We start from the raw sequence: 22,236 nt of genomic DNA on the forward strand, positions 1-22,236 counted from the left end.
GGCGTGGCCGGAGGCGGGCCGTGCGCGGAGGAGGGCTGCGGGTCGGTCCCGAGATCGGCTTGTTATGATTGTTACCGAGTGTCCGAGCAGCCTTTCGGGGGACTCGCGGGACCCCGGGGGTGGGGAACGGGGAATACGGGGTGTAGCTCTGATACACCCCCCTCCCGTCGAGCGGCAGCCACCCTTCCTCATACCCACGACGACGCCTGGACCCGCGATGCAAATCGCACCAGAGACACGAGACTCGAACTCCTGCGAGCCCTGGCAGATACTTGGCGAGAGGGTAGATGACTCGAAATTTCGACGCCTCGGACGCACCCTGAATTTTGGTGAACAGTCGGACAAGATACGGAAAGTAGCTACTTAATTGCGAGGTTTTATTGTAGTCGTGATTGGGCAGAATTAATTGAGTTGTGAATTTATTCGCGAGTATTATTGGTATATCGTTATACTTATAATACTGATAGGAAAAAACGTAGTTTTGTCTCAGATGAGTGGGGATGGAGAAGTTTACTAACCAGAAAAGAAAAAGGAAAAAAACCAACCACCATGTATTTGGAGAACTGACAGTTGAATTGTACACTACATTGTACAGTGCATGATTGATGATTTTTTGAATTGAACCAAATGAGTTACGTACTCTGATTCGATGTAGATTTGCAAGTACAAACATTTCAACGATACAATATACGATAGTAAGAGTTATGCGATAGTAATGAACAGAAAATCCATCTCCGAAGGGTGGCCTTAGCATGTTAGTCAAATAATTTTGTGTATTGTCGCATTATTATTGAATTATTTGAAATAGAATTCAAATTATTATAGTCAACGATTGGAAGACGAAGCTAGAATAAAAGGATAAAAAGAAAAGCTGCGCAGGAAGTCGCCGTAATGTGGGGGTATACCGCCGAGGGTTGGAAGAAAAACTTTATCGTATCGGAGAAGATCGTATCGTCGCCGCATTGAAGTCTCCCGCCTTAGTTGGATATTCATATTTTTTTCTTTTTTCTCAAGTAGCCAGGTGTGCAGACTTGATCCACGATTCGAAGAATTATGTCTTGAAGACGTTGAATCGATACCGTTTGCCGTGTATATATGGTCTATCCTTTTTTCTCACACTTTTCCGATCCACCCTCGTCAGGCAAGGGTTTCATCCCACCGCCACGGTAATATAATTGGTCATTTCTAAGCGGCACTGTGAATAAAATATGTAAAATGGTTTCCACGATCGATCACTGATACTTTTTATTCCAAGTTTTTATTCTGAGAGAGTTCAGACCTTGCTGGGCTGGTTGAAAGAAATGTATCATCATTTTATTACGACTGGATTCGGTGTCAGAAGAAAATGTTAAGTTACGCGATAATCTGTTGCTCATTAGTAACTGTGACTTTTCTTCATCCAGACGACCGAATCGAAGCGACGTTTAGGTTTGTGAACTTTTCGTTCTAGGTTGGTACCATTAGACAAGATTGTGACAAAGGAGTTTATTCACTATCGACAAACATATATTTGGATACGTTCAAATTTCAAAGTTCAAATCAAATTTCAGTTGAGCTAAATAACGATCGATAGATATTTGTTAATAATTAACAAATCGTATTTAGCTGACAACTAAAATTTTCTAATAATAACGAAACTTTCATTTTACTGTGACCAAATATACGTTTGTTAACAGCAAGTAACCTTTTTTCTCGGTATGGAAAGTGAGACAGTTACTTACAGGCGAAAAGGTGTTCACCTGCCGTTCAAGAATCTGACAGAGCAATTTATAGATCATTCGGTACCAATGCAACCGTACGACTCGCACCCTTCGTCCACTTTAATCCTCCCCAGCTTCGCGTGGTTTTCTCTGTGACGCCCTTTCAGCTCGTTTCTCTCACCCTCGCCCTCGCTGCAAGCGAACGTAGCCTGAAGTCCGGCAAGTCGTGAGGACTCGGACCGACGATCGGCCGCAAAACAAGTAGTAATAGCCGTCGGGCTAATTGTAAGCGCTGCTCGTTATCGCGGTACAGTTTAACCTCGACTAAAAAATGTCGCTTTATACATTGCGATAGGAATGAATGTGAATTTTAGACCGCAAGAAAAATCCAATGTCGACTTTTATAGACTATAAATTGCTGTCAATTGAAGTTTACTTAATATTGAATTTTCGAATAGATCACAACAATCTTTTTCAGTAATTTTAACGATTTTTGGTAATTTTAACATCACAATTTATACAGTCAAAGTGGAAGCTCAAGAATGTTGTAGGTAAAAAATTTTCAAACGCTTCTATGCTTGCCCGCAAAGTCTGTTCGTAAAGATATTACAAATAAATTCGTTTAATTAAGGTTCATTTTATTTCTTTCCTTCCCTCGTTGATAGTTGAAATTTCCCTCCACAAAAGACACGCCAACCGTTCAAGTAATCGGAGGGCAACGAGATCGAAAAATTTCCCCAAATAATGACGATTATTTCGAAATTTAACGAAAGAAATGTTAGCTCTTTGCAATATAACGATCCGCGATTATAATATCACAGCACATTTACATATTACGTGATATTGGTTAGTTCTCGAAGTACGTATAGGACTGCGTAACGCATCTATATACCTATACGTATAATATCACCAGCTGTGGCGCGATCAGGAATTGGATTCAGAGTTCAATGACGAGGAAGTTAGGCGCGGTTGGATCTGTAATGCACAATGTGGCTATAGGTGCTTACTCAGGCTTACCATTCGCTGCAATTAGGCAAAGGTCGTATATCGATCGCACAGTTGTTCGGGGTTGATTGCGGTAGCTGTTTGAACTCATGCCTAATTCTTCCTCCGCGCCGCCGATGTATAGATCATTAAATCAAATCCCAGTGATGCCAAATGCCAGTCAATTTTTTATCCGAGTTGTTAAAAAATTCTTATTTTCTTACCGTGGAGTTCGGCGATAAGAGAGCGATTTCCATCTTGAAAAGGACTGAAAGAACGAAGAACCTCGAAAGGTTTGAACCCTGCACACCTACCTAAGAGTTAGTCATATCGCAAGAAGGTTTTGAGTCCGCGTTTCGGAATCGCATCCGAGGCAGAATGTAACGAAATTTCTGCGCCACCTCACCCTCCTCACTTGAACAAAGGACCTCGGCAAGGACGAGGAAAACCTTCGCACGAACCCTGCACAACTCGGCCGTAGGAAAGGGTGAAATCTTCAACCTGCACGCGGAACCGCTGTAGCTCACCAGCTGTCTGTTCAAGTTGTAGGAGTTGGCTCGGCGCGATGCGGCTCGCTCTCTCCTCGTCTCTTCGTCTCTTCGTCTCTTCGCTCCGAACCCTTTCCATCTCCATCTCCATCTCCTCTCTCTTCTCTCCCACCCTCTTGGCGTCCTCGTCCCCCGTCCCACCGGATCGATTAAAACTACAAAGTGTTGCCTCTCCATCCGTTGCCACGTTCATTCGCGGTCGGCTATATTGCTCCCGCCACTCGACGACGGCACTGGGTTACCAACTCTTCTCCAACTTCGAACTTCCACCTTCCAACTTTCAGTCACCGCAGCGCCGCTACTTTTTGCTTCATTTATAGGTATATAGATATGTATCTGCATTCGCCAACACCTCGCTCATCTTCTCGCTCCATCAACATTTCCTTTTCCTATCCCATATAGTTCCATGCGACATAATACACTTTTGTTGGATTACAAGAAATGGTTTGTAATCTTTGGTTTGAAATCTTTTCTGTATCACAGCTCATGTCATCTGGAGTAATGAAATATGACGAAACCAATTAAAAACTGATTTACTGAAAGACAAGGTAAATGACCGATTTAAGCGACACTCGATTTCTTCGAATAGTCGAAGATGCCAGGATCGATCTCTCTCACCAATCCCACCTCTTAAAGCACACTCGTAGATGCTGATACAACGAGGAAAATTCACTCCCAACCTCCTTTAACGTGGGATGGGGGTTGGCGATAGATCAGCTTCGACTGGCGTTCACCGACTCTGCAGACCGATGATTCCGTCGATGCGTACATAGTGAAACAGTAGCGACAGTATAAGCAGCATCATGAGTTACGTACCGTCAAACGGACGTGCATCTGGGAGAGAACAAAGGGTTCTGCCTGAGGGGCGTGAAGGGATGCTGAGAAAGGAGTTCTCGAGTCGGGGGCGTCTCGAGGGCTGTTACAGTGTCAAAGCATCGCTGCAGCTAACGCTGGACTAGCTACGAATGCGTCAACGGATAAGCCCCAGTTGCAACTTTGCCTCGAAGGATTTTTCGCGTAGTTATCCTGCGGATGAAGTATCGCCGTGAAAGTATCATCGGCAAATCGCGACTCGCATCCGCAGGTACGTATACAGCCATCCAAACGAATCAACTCACCGGGACATCGTTTACGCGTTACGATCCTGCCAACAAGCGGAATCGTCGAGTCTCATACCTATAGAAAGAATGTCTTGGGAAGAATGCTTCGAACCTGTTGCTCGCGTCGGCCGGGACTCGAGGCATATATGTGTGCATGTGTACGTCCACGTTACCTGCCGAAGGCCCATAACCGTCGGGGTAAATTCGCTCGCGTATCATTTGACGTGGTGATTCTTTTAGGTACAATATAATGGGTGGTATAATTGCAAGGTTCGGAATGAATGAGACTTTCCTAAAATTCTCGACAATTTCTGTACCTTTTTCTTTCTTTCATCGTCAGACAGCTTTATTCGTATTCCAGTTATTGTACGGTCACTGCACAGTTGGGCGTGCATAAGGTAAATGTATAATTACGATTAAAAGTAAGTGCGGCACTTGCGGTGTGGAGAAATGTGTAGAGGGGGCGAAATGTTCGATCGGATTTAAGGAGCGTGCAGAGAGGCAGGAGGACGACGGGCTCCTGGACCCCATTCGCCTTAGGAGCTGCTGCCGCACGGATAATAACAGAGTATCTGGAAGCCGGCAGTCTTTACGAGCGCCTTCCCAGAAGTATAAACCGAAAGCACGGGCTTCTTCTGATTCTCTATTTCTCTCTTTCTCCCTCTGTGTATAGTAAAAGACCGCAGTACGACGTGCATAAGAGAGCCCGAGCCGTGCCGTCGAGGCAAGCGAGTGGACTCGGGCTGCTAAGGCGTGCGTTCACCGGTGGAATCCGCGGCTAATTAATGCGATGCGCCTCAACAAAGTTGTTCGCGCGAGAGTCGACCGGAGACTAGCCGAAGCGCCGCCGATCTCTGCGCTGAAGGGAAAAAGGTACGCGACAAGAAAGAAAAAGAAGAGAAGAAGAAAGAGGAGAAAAACGACGCCGAGGGGGAGAAAGAGAAAAACAAAAAAAAGGGCGAGGAGCGATTGAGAGAACGAGAGAAGGAGTGAAGGAGAGAAGGAGAAAGGCAGAGCTAATTCGTCGAGATACCGACCGACAAAGTGACAAAGTGGCCACCGTGCGATCGATCAGCTCTAAAGACAATCGGATTCGATCGGGATCGAACCTTCACCCTAAGTCCTACGAAAGCCTCGCAACGCCTCGTAGTTTTTTGAATTTTCTCATGTGATAGCTGCTGTACAACGAGACTTTTTTTCGATGCATTGCTCCGAACATTCCTGTCTATAAAAAAAAAATATATATATATATATATATAAAAATAAGGGAAGTAGAGCGTTGGGGAAGAGTGTTCGGAAAAAAGTATCAAATTCCAGATAATTTGTTCTTTCACGAAAAGTAATAACCTAGATTTCGATCAGTGTCGAACAAACGAGTGTCCAAGAAACTCTGGGAAAATAAAAACTTAGGTGAAGCCGGAAGTCCGGTACGAAGAAATTTTTTTCTATGAATCGAGATTGATTCTTTCGTTTTTGGCATTTTTTTGTGAAATAAGATGAATATCCAAAACGAATAAATGCAATATTTGTGTTTCAGGCCTGAGTTAGCAAAAAATTTTAACACTTAACCCGAGTTCTAAAATGCTCGAGAATATTATAGCATTTATACTAGAAAGAATTTGTAAGCCAGTTATAACTAGGATTTCCTTTTTAGATTTATTGCAGGTATAAAATAGCTTGAAAAATTGTAGCAAATTCCTTTCTTCATTCGGTAAAAAACACGAGCAATAACACCTCCAGATCCTCATCCCTTTCCGCAATCTTTCTCAATCGAAATAGAGGCCGATGTAATACAGAGAATATAAGAAAGGAATATAAAACTGATCCGAGTCCAAAGGGCTGTGAATTTGTAGGTAAAATTTTCTTCATCCCCATCTTTTAATGATGGACAATTTTGAAAGTGAGACGAACGCTTCAGTGATTTTCCCGAATTGTTATCTTTCCCAAAATTGGTTGCGACAATCGCTTCAAGTTTTTCCGTGAATCGTCAATTCTTCCGTCACGTATGCATTTCGATCATTAATTAAAGCGAAGAATTCTTGTTACAGTTTAAATATTTATACATATACTATAAAGGAAGGACGGGAGGCAAAATGGGCACCCCTGAAAATTTTTCGTAATTTTTCTTAAACTTAGAAAAACGTCCCAAAATTTCATTATTCGCCTGCTCTAGAAAACTTTAAAAACAAAATCCATTATGTATCTTGAAAAGTTAAGGAGAGGCAGGCAAAATAGACAGTCCTAAAAAATTGTGCAAAACTTTGAAACTTTGTTTGAAGAAGGGCCCATGTTGCCCACCGTTTCTCTGCAAGCCACTTATACATATAGAAAATAAATTCATAACACTTTTCAGATTTTAAAAAGTAATAAAATATTTCAGAGTGTCCATTTTACCCGCAATTTTTAGATTTTTCATGTAACGACGTTCAACACTCGGTATCAGTCAGGTTATCGTTTTTCGGTAAAAATTTAGACAACCATTAACTTAAACTTCTGTTTGAACCGTGAATTTCTTAGGGTGCCCACTTTATACATATATATAGAAGCAGCAAAGAATGCGAATTATATTCTAGATCACCGGATGGAATAATTCGTTTCCCGAATCTCGTTTAGTAGATATAAAAAAAAAACATATCGGTCCTCGTAAAATTCTTTCGAATAAAAATAAGTTCGATCACCAGACAGAGATAAATTGGTGAGAATTGATGGTAATAGAGAAGATTATCAGGGCCAAAAATGATCGCGGTGAAGGCAGGTGTGATCGAAAATTTGATGTTCGCCATCCCGCGTTATAGTGCAGCCATAACCGATACTTGGCGCGTGTGAAGGTGTAGCAACGGCCGCCGGTGCAAGGAAGGATAGCGAGGTACGCAAGTTGTTGTGCAGTGCAGAGCTGAGCTGAGCTGCAGAGCAGGAGATGAAATTTAATATTCTCCGCCTACGCGCCCTGCACGAACAGAGTGCACGACACAAAGAGAGAAGGAAGGATATAGGTAGGTAGGTAGGTAGGTAGGTAGGTAGGTAGGTAGGTAGGTACCTACCTACGTCGGTAACGTTACGATCCGACCACGCGAAATGCGGCTAGGGTACTTAAATGAGCTCGGGGTGCCGATATTTTGTCCCGCACAATTAGACGTCGGTTATTCTGTGGGCGAAAATAAAGGTTCGAAAGACTGTTCGGACTCCGGTTCTGCGGCGGTGATTCAGCGAGGTTCATTCCCGCCTTTCAAATTCAAATATCGCTAAAGTCAAACTCCGGAACTTTGCGAAACTTCGATCCAAACAGGTGCCAATTATTACCAAGCCTAATGCGCTTATTCCAGGTGATACCGTCCGCGTTCTTGGTTTGATTTTGTCCCGAGTTTAGGGGACGATATCCATCGGTATCCCGCGATTTCGTGTGGACCGGAAGTTCGATTCTTCTCAGTTTTTCCGCCGCTAATCGCGCCCGAGTTTCTGGAAAATCATAGGAAGATTCGAGCGGCGTTTTCTGCGCCTCTGACCGGCTCTCCTCCGGCTTTCAGACAAAACTTCTACCGCCTGCCGCTTCGCGGTAGCTTCGATCATTAAACGTGCGTATATAGCCTCATAATATTGCAATCCGCGGCCATAATTTAGGTCGTTTTATAGTTCAAACTGCAACCTACGTGTAGGCAGGGCCCTCAAGCCCCTTCGCATGTAGTATACGTGCCGCATGGATGTCTATACATGTGCATTATACGCTCTAGCTGTACGCAGTGTTTGCAAAGTAGCCATTCACCTAGCCGGTGGCGGGTAACGCCCGCCCTTTGTACCTTTTATAACCACGACAGGCTACCGAAGACAATATCGCTCAGCCCGTGACGGCTGGATGTAGAATCGTAGCTTCTGAATTATCCTGGTTCAGGAGAAGAGAGAGAAGTAGTTTGATATCCTTCTCTCTGCTTTGCTTATTGTCGAATGCACCACAAGCGTGAAAGAACGAAGAGATTATGAGTCCAATTTTTTCAGCGTCCAAAATTTTCTAGTTTCTTTAAGAGCTGATATACCAACGCTGTGGTGGAGGGAATTGAAGGAACTTGAGAGGTTCCGCAGATGTATAAGGTAGGCCATTAATGGCTTCTCTCCTCTTTCTCTCTTATTTGCCGATGCGGCGTCAGACCTGGAGGTTGGACTGCTACTTGCCGAGTGAGAAATTGAGATATACACCTTTGCCTATCCGCGGACGTTTTATAGCATGCGATCTGAATGTGTAGCTAAGGGCTGTTTTATGGAGTTACTTTAAAGTGGTTACTTTTAGAGCTCGAGTTGCAGCCTAGCTGCCATGCCGCCTCCGTACTTGCAGCACTGCTCAGACTCCGCGAAGGCAGTTATACAATATCGTGCAGGAGGAAACCGCGCCCGCGGTACTTTGCCATAATTTGAACATTCACACAAAATACAAAACTTTGCCAGATATTACATATTGCTGTAATATAACCTGTAACTCGTTTCCTTCTGCATGGATATCGATCACTTTCCCATCACAGATGTGGTTTTCAAACTTCTCAAGAGGTTTTCGTCGAAGTGGTGCAGCCCGGTTCGAAGTCATGATGCATCTCAAGTCATTTGAATCTTACGCTGCACCTTCCATGCGCATCGATGGATGCGCTTGCAAGCTTGTGACTTGCGATGGTGCCTCCGTGATCAACTAACAATAAATATCGTCAAATCGTCGCGAGTTTAGTTTTACCGGCCCGGGACACGGTGGGGATATGTCGAAGGGTGAAAAGTCCAAAACCTGGGTGGATGGGGGGATGCCTGCGTGTAACAAGCGATCGCGAGCGAGCAGCAGCGTTCGCGCTAGCGAAACGACGCCGCGGCTGACCTAATTTACATACATATAAAGCACATTCGATGTGTTTTAGGGGTCGTAAATCGACGCAGCTACGCGAATCGTTAAACCCTTCCTTGCTCGCCTCGCTCGGGATGCGTAAAGCCCACCCCTCGACCCCTCCATCCCTCATTCCCCCCAGGGCTCTCTCTCTTTCCCTCTTTCCCGCGCGCCACAGGCCACTGTGTCTATCCGAATACTCTCCTCTCTCTCTCTCTCTCTCTTTCTCTCTCTGCTCCTTTGCCTTCTACTCCTCCTTCTCGTCCACAGGATATCATCTGCTGGAATCTCTTGCACCGCACAATGCCAGGATATGCGCGAATAGGTACCTTTCATGCCGCCGTGCTTCGCCGATGTAATAATAATCGTGATGCTATGTATAGTTCGGTCCACACGTATAGTTCGGGTTAAAAAAGTGCATCGTATGGTGCGTGCATTGTAAGTACTGAGCTTGAAAATCGTTGAATAAGGTTGGGCCAATTGCAAGTGGATAAGAGAAAATGACGATTCTTTTGCAAGTTACGCTGATTCCTTGAACGTAAACGATAGCTGTTACAGCTAACAATAAGAGGCATATAATATTACCGAGATTCTACATCAGCAATTCAACGAAAGTTCTGCGATCGAACGACAGTTGCATGTAGGTGTGATCCACCTTACGAGGTATACGTCTGAATCATCTACGCCATGAACCGGCGGTAATGTACAACGGGGATCATTAGAGCTGTAACAACCAGTGACACAGTTCACACATCCTACGTTTCATCGGAAAGTGTCAACTGGAATTTTAAATTGTAGACTCGAGCTCGACTGCAGTCTTACAATATGCGAGAAAGGAAACTTCATCCTTTGCTTTAACTTTGAATGTGTGAAGACCCACTAATTCTCAGCTACAAGTAAACCGTTTAAACCAAAGAGTGCATATACGCAGGATTTAGCAACTTATCACAAATTTTTCAACAATTCACAGTGTGTAAAGTATGCACTGATTTTCTCCAGTGGTATTACTTACAATTGAGTTATACTCAGAAGGTTACTTAGTGATCGATGACTATCTCGCGTATTTTGTAAATGCAAGACGTACCTACAACGAATGCCGGTCCGGAATGAAGATCGAGCGAGTAACCTGTATCGAGAAGTCGTCGGGTGCAACAAGGTTGACTCGATGAAAGGTTCATCTAACCGTGAGAGCCGAAAGGCGATATACAATGTGAATCGATCTGAAGACCGGCGTTACTGCGACTACGTATAGCTGCGGGTATACAAGCCTCTGTATATAATGACAACGCAGCTGCATCGTAAATGCGTTTTACGTTCGAAGCCCAGAATTACGGTAATACCTATATGGCCGAACGGTCACTCAGTGTGCGAACTCCATCCTTTGAAAGAAAACCACTTTCGAACTGCGAGAGTGCAATCTTCGCTTCAGCCACCTGAATGAAGCTCCGATTACGGAGTTCCAGGAGCTTAAATTCGCAACATGCGTCCCGCCTGCGGGTGAACGCGACAATCAAAACCACATCGTCGTTTCCAATGAACATTATATGCGGCCTAGTATTCGGGCACAAGGAATCCCTGGAACAGATTCCAACGAATCGTTGTTTCCTGGATTCCTGGATATAAACTATAAGCGTTACGGGACACGATTTGATCTGAAAATTATTTCCCACCTCCGACTTACACTGTAAACACGTTACAATAGTGCAGACACTGGAAAAAAATCATGACTTACCATAATCATTATCCCGCACCGCTCTACCGGCGTGTGAATACATGTGCCGAAGCTGCATGGGTTTTCGATTGGTTCCACAATTCGTCGAGGTAACATCACAGGCTGAAACTGTGTGTCCGGGCAAAACGTTGAGTCACTTTGTTACTTTGGCAAAGAAAAAAGAAAAGATTCATCCGTGCAGTTGCACACCCGCGTTGCAGTCGGCTGTACGTACAGTTTCTCGTTTCTCAAACTGACGGTTCGAGCTTCGAAATTTGTAACCAAAGTACTCGGAACGATGAAACCGAACTCCGAACACAAGTAGGTAAGTGCATCCGTGAAACCGATGCCATCTCACGGATCAAGACTTTTGGTACTTTGGAGTAACGTCGATACCGTTAGGATGAAATGGTTTAGCCTGCAAAACTAAGGGTTGGGGACGAAGGGATAGCAAGCATTATATAGAAAGAAAATGCGCGGAGAATTCCATTCTAGTGCTCAAGAATTAAGTACAAAAAAGGCCAGCAAAGAGACTCAGGGCTCGAAATAAAAATCTAACAAAATTAGAGATTTGTTTTTTCTTTATACTTAAAGCCGATATACGACCATCAAACATTGAAATCCCTCCCAAAACACCATATAACGACTACCCTAGTGTACACGGTAACTCGGCTACCCGTATAAACATGCGTCATCTTGAGGTATGGGATTTGTTTAATAACTGCAATGGAATGACACTCATACACCATGTACCTGTGTCAGGATTCACGGGTATTAGGTAGCGCTCGTTTATATAAGCCTACCGATGCCTGCACTCAGGACGAGATGCAGATCCGTGATGGATCCGATGCCTGCTGGTGAGCTGATGCTGCAGCAGTCCGTATTGCTCGTACAGTGCACGTTTATGGGGCATAACCATATACCTACGTAGGTACACAGGCGGTTGGTCTCGCGCAGCAGTTGACGGAGATTATTTCGGCTTGATCAATTTCATAATCTAACCCGGTTATGTCGCGCTGCTGATTACAGGTGTGCGGTTAATCTTTATGGCTGACGGTGTATGGCGTTGAGCTCGAACTGCACGGCCACCGTTGTTCTTCGATCGTTTTGCGTATTGCACGGGAACATACGCGGCATCGGATGGCTTCTGCGAGGAGATTTCCCGTACCGCACTGCGTGAAACCTCGATTGCATTGATCCTGCGAATTAGATCATGCCGACTAGTATCGAAATTAATCCATGATGCACAAGTATCACAATTTCATTGTAGATATTATCTCGGAACGGATTCGTCAGAGAGTATGTTACGTGACGTTTGGTTGGCGCTTTGACGTCATTGCAGAATAATCTGGATCATTATTTTTACCATCTGAGTACGGAAATTCAACAATGTATGTACGATCGCTTCTGTACCGCCCTAAGTCACACGAAGCTCTAAAACCTTCGGTTATATTTCAGCGTCGCGTAAACATGTAACATTTTATTTTATAACCTCACCTTGCCCGCCGAGGTTGACCAATAGTAAAATAATATTAGTTATTGGTGATTTTGCGACCGCCTAATAAAATTCTTCGACGAAATAAAATCACCGAGTGACTCGCGTCGTTATATTACGTATACATAAATATATATAGAGATATATGTAGGTACCTGCGTTGTATACCTACGAGTCTCTGTAGCAGCGATGGTTGTGGGTAGATTTACAGTTAATAAATTTTTCTTCCGCACTTTTGGGTGTTCGATAAAATTTGTTATTTACGACACAACCGAGACTCTCTATTATTATTCACCAGATACATGCATACAACATACATACCTGCAGGTAATACCGAACCGTCCCTCGAATATACATGCGTATAATATATACATATATATATATATATATGTAAATAAAATTCTGCCTATGGATGTACAGCAAAATTTGAAGTAAAAAAAAGAACGCAGTGCGTGCATGTACAATTAATCGATACAGAAGTGAAGATAATGAATAAAATGAAATTGTTAAGATGGAATAGAAAGGTTGATACTTTGAATAATACATTTGCAATTACATCTTCCGTCGATTAAATCCACTTAAGAAATGTTGGCTTAATTACGTGGAATGATTAGCGCAAGTAATGCCTTACTGTACCTCCTCAAGCCGCAAGGCTCATCCACGCGGTTAATCTATCCTCTTCTTTCTTCTTCGATCGAGCTATTAACGCTAAGACTTGGAACTAATTCTTCAATTGAGTACTTCGCCATGTGTGTAATCGCTCCAGTGGCCTTAAAGACGCTGTTACGACCGCAGCCAATTTCACCCCGTCATCCCTTCCCATCAGTGAAAGAATACGGTTTCATTAGATGAAGTTTGTTTTAGGAGAAACCAGAACGATATTTCGCGGATTTTAAGAAAAAATATGTATATTTTCAAACATTTACCGTAAATAACAATTAAACAAACTTTACTTTCGCATTTAAATCTCTATTATTAAAAAAATAATAATTAATCACAAGTCAGCAAAAAACGTTTTTGTCCTTTAGAGTTTATATTTAAATGAATATTGATTCTACGCATCGAAAAATAAAAAAATCTTCATTTATAACTTATAAAGTTTACTTTCGTCTTTTTTTACATTGATAAATAAGTCTTCAAGTGCTTGCTCATAGCTATCGAGCTGCACTAACGAATGATAAGAAATCAAAAGATCTGAGTTCAATCAAGTTGTAGTTCTTCCGATTGATCTATGAGTCATTCATCGATCAGTAGGAAACCATGAACCTCCCGGTGTATCGCGTCATCCTAACAAAATGGATAAGAATTACCCCAAGCATTATCGAACGGCTTACAAGGTATAAAATTCTCAATATAATATCGAAAGCGGAAGTGGCGAGTCAACGCGAGACGTAGCCAACGAGGCGTTATATACGTACGATTTGAACGGAATTCGGCAATCCTTTTACACGCTGCAACCAACGGTGGGGTGAAAACCCGCTCGTGTTTGCCCTGCAGAGGTTTCGCCGTGCGCGTATTGCACGGCGTTATACCTCCGGTGGCTGTAGGAGCGGCTGCGGCCGCGGCTCGGCCAGGCGAGCGTTTCATTGCGCTCAATACGCTGGTAAAAAGCTCGCAGGGATCCGACAGTAAAAAATGTAACTGGTAATTTAGTTAGCCGAGGTGCGCGTTGATGCCGGCGAGTTCCTCGCATCCGATCCGCGTTCGCCGCGCATTGCCCGACAGTAATAGGACGTATCTCGTATCTGTCCGGCCTGACGGGTTTTTATGGCTTTGCTATGCCCGGATTCGTCATCCGATATAATATTACAGCGATATTTACAGTCACGGTCACTCTCCTCCGTGTCCTCGCATTAGTCGGCCATTACGCTCGGCGTTAAATCGCTATTTCGCATAAAAGGTGGGAATTATCGGGCCGCGCGGCGTTCCGCAAGTCCGGAAATCGTTGGGCGGATCCGCCAGGATACTCGCCACATTTTCATATTCACCTGCACCGTCACAGTTGGTTCGATTTCCGCCGATGTCCCGCACCTGAACTTCATCGCATTGCAGCCATTGCATTCCTGGAAAGAATTATAACTGAAGAAATGAACAGAACCGTTAAATCAACGGTTAAAAGCAGCCTCCAGAGATCGTTTAAGTGCTTCACTGCCGAGCTAGGCGTCACGTGACGATCTATCGCCTCAGGGTAAACGGATGGGAACAATGCGTGGCAGGCGCAACGTCGAATCTCTGAAAATAATACAGTAATCCATACCTGCTGACAGATTATATACCCACTGCGTGAGATTATTTGCGAGATGATTAGAAAGTCCACTGATCAATTAACCCCAACACTAAACTTATATTTAATTCCTAAGATTGATCGACGTGTGTATATATACTTACATACGTGTACGATACGGAAATTACTAAATGAAATTCGCGCAATTTCGAGGCCTTCGTTAAACATTGGCTAAAGTCTATGAAATTAGTGGCCGCCGATGATGGTGGTGGTGGTGGTGGTGGTGGTGGTGCAGTGTGTTTCGCATATCGGGAACAACGCGATCGGAGTTGCAGGGGCGGCCGGCCGGCCATCGCGGGCGCAAACACACGTCTCTCTCGATCGTAGCTGTTGAATTTTTTCACCTTTTTCATTTTCCTTTTTCTCCCTTTCGTATTTTCCCCTTTTTTCCATTCTACTTTTCCGTTTTTCCCCCCTTCTCTCCCTCTCTATGTTTTTTTTTTCCATCCTGCACTGCACGCGCAACAAAAGTACAGGCGGCGGTAGAGCGATGCACTCAGTGGGCGGGTTGCAGGGGGTGGGCTTCCCTTTGCCACCGATTTTTTGGGTTTTTACGGGCGGCGCTTCTCGCTTGTCCGCGGATGGGCGGACGTGGGTGCATCACGTACACGGGGGTGGGGTCGACGGGGGTGCTGGTAGGGTGAACATCAATAATCTATAATCAAACTGCAGATAAAGCTAGAATCGGCCTCTTGTGCATTTTTCAATGAAAATTTATGCGTTATTTATCACATATACCTACATGTCGCTGCCACCAGGGATGTGTGTATACGTATAGAAGTACGTCATGCGGACGACGTTCCGTCAGCTAACAAAGTCGTCCAGTTCCTCATGCATACATATGTTGATACTTGAAAATGAATTCCCTCAAATAGGGAATCGGAAAGAACCATTTAAAACAGCATTTCTGCCCACCCTTACGCCTTATTTCAGTGTAATTTCACTTCACTTCGTCAACCTGTACTTTTATCGAAATTGAGTTAAAGAGAGACAGACAGACAGACAAACACACCTCAGTTGGCTGATATATGGGACAAATTTGATTGTTTCGCGAACTCGCGAATTAGATTGCGAAGCAATTAACCCCCCTTGTTCCCATTGTCGTTCTTTTCACAATTATCCGTGCGTTCAATCTCCAAAGAATTAGGGTTAAAGCCGACGACAATTTTCAAACGAGAAGCCCGCGAAGAAGGCCGATATGCGTTGGTCGACGTTAACGTGCTCGCGAGCCTGGAGGCCAGATTCGCTACGCACGCTCTGGGCCAGGGCCCCGATGGGGTAATGAGAAGAACATCGAAATCATATCACCGCCCCCCCCCCCCCCCCCCCTCTTTGCCCCCCTGGGCCGCCGCCAAATATCGATTATGGTAGCCAATTATCGACTCGTATTATTTTCGATTAGTTCAGGGGTATACCGAAGATGCCGAGAGCTGGCTCCAGGCGTTTGCTTTGTATGTATAATGAATGTATAGTATGTACATATCTAAATGACTGTGTCTGCAATGTTCGCTCCTGTACCTACTCGATATCGCGATAGTTTAATTTGCTCTTTCTCTCTCTCTCTCTCTTTCTCTGTACGACGTGCATATTAAAGCGTAAAACCCGTTTCGAACAGTTGTCAGTGTAATTGGTCCAGTTATATATCGATTATATAGTTCTAATTCACGTATAAACAGACTTTTCTTAATAGCGGTTTAACCACTTTTCTTAGTTCGACATTTCGAAGTTTACGGTATTGTGCAACTCGGCGAAAACTCCGAGATAATTTCAATAGTAATTATTTGTGCCTGCGTATTCAACGACGTGACCTGCATTCATTAATTTTTTCCTGTTTTGTTACAGCAACAGTAGATGTGTTATTCTGAAATAGTTTTATCCCAAACGGAAAATCACCATGTAAAGATTGTTTGAAGTAGCAGAAGCGATGTAATTTCATATGGGATTCGTATAAAGATTGAAACGCTTTTGTAATTTAGTTCAAAGTATGTCAATTTCGATAATATAAATTTTCTTTTATAGTACAGATTTTTATTCCGAAATCACTTTATTTATTTTTTTGTTCCTTCGCAAACGCGGAAAATAAAATTTTCCTCCAAACTATCGGACAGTGAACTAATGATACTTTAGACTCGTGTCAAATACAGTCAACTCGACAAATTGATTTCTTCTTAACCAGGAATACTCAATACCGTACATCACTTGTTAGAAAAATTATCAAATCCAGTTTGTAATTCTTTTACCGCCTGGTAAAATTATTTGTTAAAATTCAATTTCCAGATGAGAAAAAATGTAAAAATATCAATTTGCGCCATCCCGCGATTGCAGCGGTGGTGCAATTGATTCTATCGAAAGTACACAGTGCAAATTGCGTATTTTCCGGTTCGTCTTTTCCACCTGCTCACGTTGAATTTCCCCATTTTCAAACGAATGGCGTCATTTTCCATAAATAGAAAAGAACAATCCCAAACTTCCCCAAAAAATTTTCACCATATTGTAGGTAATGCAGACATCGATATAATCATCATGGATACCTACAAAACGAAAATGAGTGAACAATGAAAAAAAAAAACATACCGTACAAAACTTTTTCGGATTACGGCAAAAAATATTCCCGTTAATTTTTTCCTGTCTACTATTACTTTACGTTTCCTATGAGAGCGTGATATTAGAATGCTTTGGCTCCATCAAGCGCATAACGCACATGCGTTTAGGAAGTTGATATACTTCGAGAGGCGCTGCGTGGCTCAAGGGTTCATCCTGCGGCGGGTCATGAGAGGAGATGTGGCATTTTTATCGCGCCGTATATCGGAATGTAAATGTATTTTGCATCGGTACGAACAGAGAGACTGTATATCAATTTTACGGGCGATTTTAGTATTGGTATACCTGCGCTCATAACACCACAGCCACAGCCACAGCCACAGCCACAGCCACAGCCTTATACCTCTTCTCTTACTCCCTCTCTCTTCCTACGTATAGCGCTGCATCTACCGTCAGAAGTAACTAAGCCTGCTGGGCCTTCGGTCCATCCAGCCACCTTCACCTACATTCAGGGATCTGATAGATCATATATGTGTGAATGGTGCGCGTGTGCCGCCTAGACAGAAACGATAAAAGGATGGATACATCCAGACGTCGGAACATGTGTGAAGAACACCTTCGAAGCATTGATGAATCGAACAAGTTTTTTACGATTTGAAAACAAAAGTCGGGATTGCAAGAACAACCGCTAAATCAGAAAAAAGTTTCGATAATTAATAATGAAAAATGATTTTATTCTGCTCACGTTATTACATATGATCTGTGTAAAATGTGTTTGTGATAATCGCTTATTTCTCACTTGTCGAATAATAGAATAGCGTAAGTACGATGATCGGGTAAGCCTGGGTATAAAGTTACCTGAAGATTAGGGGTGTGTGTGCGCGTGTGTGCGATACGTATAAGTATCTATATGTACGTATGCCTGGTATATTTCTAATATAATATGCATGGAAGCGCGTCTCGTGCGGATGAGAGCGAGAAGAGCGAAGATGGCCGGAGAAAGGGGGGAGAGAGAGGGAAAGGGAGAGAGAGAGAGAAAGAGAAAGAGGTGTAGAATGGGGGCAGCGCATTTTCGTGAAACACTTAATATGAAATGAGCCAGCTCTCTAGAATGGGATTGAAATTTATACAGAACGGTTGGCAATCTTGAAAGTTCCGAGCCTTTCACCCCTCACTTCCACCCCCTTGCTCGCAAATAATGTATAGGAAACGCGGGGCTCATCTACATAAGTAATACCGCGTTAAGAGAAGCTCCTAGAGAAGGGGCGGGGAGACGAGGGGGGAGGCGAAGGGGTGGCGAGGGGAACGGGATAAACCAACGAAGGGGTTGCCAGCATTAATTGTGCCGGAGAGAGATAAGAACACAATGTTTGTTACTTCTGCGGAGCAGACGTTTCACCGGGTTCCTCTTTGTATATTAAGCACACATCTGCCGGAGCCTTTACCGCTGGCTGCCATAATTATTTCCGATATAACGGCTTAATAAATTATTATTGTATCAATACTTCAAGTATCATTGTTAAATCATTTTTCATCCAGATCTATAATTTTCACATCGTCGACATAGAACTTGATCGATGTAATTCGTGAAAACTAATCGAAATGGCATTAAACTTTTTCTCCAACAAATATGTGTTCAGTTATAACAGTCACAACACATTTGATAGATAAAATCTTTGGCAGGAGAAGCGAATCGTCCCTTTTCATTCCGCAGGGGAGACAAGCCTTCGAGTCGACACCCCCTATTTATATTCCGACTAACCCTCCTCATCAACTCCGCGTTCATCTTTCCTATTAAAGTAGTAATTTAGCAGGAAATTAAGCCACGCACTGGTTCCTCGTGCGACGCTGCCGCTGCGGTCTGTCGCTTCGCGGTACGTAGCCGTTCGACCCCTCGCCTCGCCTTTCTAGGGGTCTACGTCCTACACAACCCTCGGTCTCTCTCGGGTCCTCGATTCGTCGTTGGATACATTACGATCTCGGCAAAGACGAGCGAGATGGAAAGAATGAACGTAGCGACCATTGTGAGAGGGTGGCATAGGGGGTTGGGGGGTGGAGGGTGAAAGGTGAAGAGGTAAGGCCGGGACCCTTTGTCCCCGCGTTTTCGTGCCAAGCAACGTTCTGCTCCATAAATTAACACTCGACTTATATCAGTTGTTCTCGCTTTGGATATCTCGCCGTGTAAATTATTACCGAATTGGGCGAGTCAGGTGAAACATCAGTCACTAAAGGCATAACGAATCTGTTTAGGGAACAGAACAAAAACAACAAAAAACAAACAATGTTATAGAAATCAGGAGAGAGAGAGAGAGAGAGAGAGAGAGAGAGGTCGAATGAAAATACGGATTGTTTTATCGGAATGACTCGAGTCGATCACCGGTCGCGCAAATTGTCGGGCAGATTTTAGCCGGCAAACAGAAGGGTTGCAAGCAGCGGCGTTCGCTCAGCGAAGAACAAAAGCGGGAGACCGGGGCGGGGTTGAATCGGAGCGGGGGTTGATCCGAGCACGAAGGGCTGTCAAAAACCTAATGAGAGGTGTGACTGCACATGTTCGCGAGCTCTCCGGGTCTCTTCATCCCTGGTCCCCTCGCCCCCCCTCCCCCTCCTCCCCCTCGCCCTCGCCCCGTCCCCTCGCCTTCTCCTTCACCCTCTGATTATAACCAGAACTTGAAGCCAGAAATTAAAACATATATAAAGCCCCGCATGAGTCACCGAGCTGTCCTTAAGGCTCCAGCGTGATGTTCTATATATGTATAATCGAACGTTCGATAATCGCCTTTTCCTGTTAGGAAATCTAATAAAACCTCGATCGTTGAACGGTTGAGATTCGTTTCACTAATTTCGAAGTACGCAATCTCTGAGCGCAATGTGGTTCTCAAATCTAAAAGCTATAAGTCTCGACGGAAGAAGATATTATTTCATGATTACAGCGGATGATGTTGATAAAACGCTGAACGGTATACGGATTTTCTTTTCTGCTAAAACAATTCTTTTGGAATTTTCACCAGAATTGTCAAAGTCTCGATAACTTTTCGAGAGTAAAATTTAAAAATTAAAAAATTGTTATGAGATATGGTTTATGAAGAACAAAGACGCTGAATGCAATTTTTTTTTTTTTAACGGCTAAACATGTTTAATAATCAAAAAGTAAATTCTTTTTACTTCTAGATTAAAAATGAATTTTAAGCGGCAATAAGAAATCTCAAAACACCTTAGTACAGGATTAAAAAAAAAATGTTTCCAAATAAATGTGTAATCCGCGTAGTCATTGCCTGAAAGTTCAAGTAAAACTAATCACAGAACGCGTCTATGTAATCTACTACCGATATAACTGATCAACAGTGATTTTGTCACCTTTGACATTTGAATGGTCTTAAAAATGTTTGATGTCAACGACCCTACGAGTGGGCGTAGTTTTTCAAAATCGGATCTAGTTATTTATTTCATCAACATTTTCATGAATCACTCAAAAAAGTGATATTTAGATGAAAAATGCGATTTTTTTTCAATATATAAAATCTATCAAAATATACTATCAATGGCTTTAGTTATACCTTAATTATTTGGACAAAATTGAAAAAAAAAATATAGATAATATAATACTTCTCACAAACTTCTCTCATGAGATTTTCTTTGATAAGATTTTTGGGAACTATGTGTTTTTTGAGTCCAGCAGTAATCTGCCATCATGTCACTATCCCACCGATCCTGACATCCTTCCGTCTCTATTTTAAAAACCTTCCAACGCCCCCCCCCCCCCCCCCCCCCACTCCCCCCTGATTTTATAAGTAAATTCTACGTTCTCAGACCGGAAAATTGGCGGCAAAAATCAATTTAAAAGGAAATCAATTTTTCAACTGTGTAATGGGATTATATTATTACATATCACATTTCCACCAACTTAGGTATGTAGAAAAATTCACACGCCAGTAAAGGCGAATTAAAGATCTCACGGTTAGGCTGGTTGGCGGACGGGCAATCGCACGCGTAAGAACACAACGTGCAGGCAGACATAAACGAGCGTACGGGAAAAGCGCGGCTCGCGTAATGGTGAATTCATAAAATCACGGACCCCATTTTAAGTCGCAGCACGACGCACGCGACGGGGCGTCGTTCGCGTAGTTCGGTAGAGTCGGAGACGCGCACGGGGGAGCCTCGTAAAACAATGCTCCCACATCTGTCAGCCTCTTCTACCCCCCTTCAAACCCCTAATTATGCCACCCCCCGTACCTACGTCTGTATTATGTGTCTGCGCCACTTGGGCACTTGGGCACGCACTGCGGGCCGAGCCAGAAGGGCTGCTCCGCGAAACGGCGGAGGGGACGCGGGATGCCAGGGTCAAGACGGGGGTTGAAAACTTACCCTTAAATTTAAAAACGCATATAATTTGCGCCTTATCCACCTTATACCAGCTCCGAACGCACCCGATGCACGCCCACCAGAAATTATTGTAATCAGAGCTCGCCTCTTCGCTGCAGGGTGGAAAATCAGTCACGCGTGTAGTTGTGCGAGGATTAGTGAAAAGCTTCGAGTGACAGGAAATTTGTGTCTCAAATCTAAGAGTGCGCGATACGGTTTTTTCTTTCAAATATCAAGGTTTTCTTTTTTGATTTTCAGGTCCAAATGAGGAGTCTCTAATTTTAAGAAATTGTTACTTTGTTTATTTTCAACGATACGATCCGATTTGCCACTAGTTTTTTGTCACTAGCCACTATTTTCAATAAACTGGACTTTTTAACTAGGGTAATAAAATTTCCGTACGTTCATGCTTCCGTTTTGCTGCGTGTCAAGAAAATTACACTTGTTATAATTATTTATTAGAAAGTGTGCTACGAGTAACTATTCAGTGTGATTATAGTTGTTGATACGAAATTTTCTGTTGATTGGAACATTAACCTATTCGGTTGAGCACATATTTCCAGTTAAATACGGCATTGTCGTCAATTTATTCTTGCAACAACATCAAATTATCGCAATATTTGTTAGAAAATATAGTACAAGTACATTAACGATCATTTGAA

The 22,236-nt window shown here is 43.3% G+C and overlaps 1 protein-coding gene across 1 annotated transcript in view; it reads right to left on the reverse strand.

Moving 5' to 3' along the window:
• Positions 1–22,236, reverse strand: part of LOC124405310 (POU domain, class 6, transcription factor 1) — a 175,438-nt gene that overhangs the window by 95,887 nt on the left and 57,315 nt on the right. The gene's annotated exons all lie outside the window — the stretch shown is intronic.

Source organism: Diprion similis, chromosome 4 (genome assembly GCF_021155765.1).
Source record: "Diprion similis isolate iyDipSimi1 chromosome 4, iyDipSimi1.1, whole genome shotgun sequence".
Taxonomy (NCBI): Eukaryota; Metazoa; Arthropoda; class Insecta; order Hymenoptera; family Diprionidae; genus Diprion; species Diprion similis.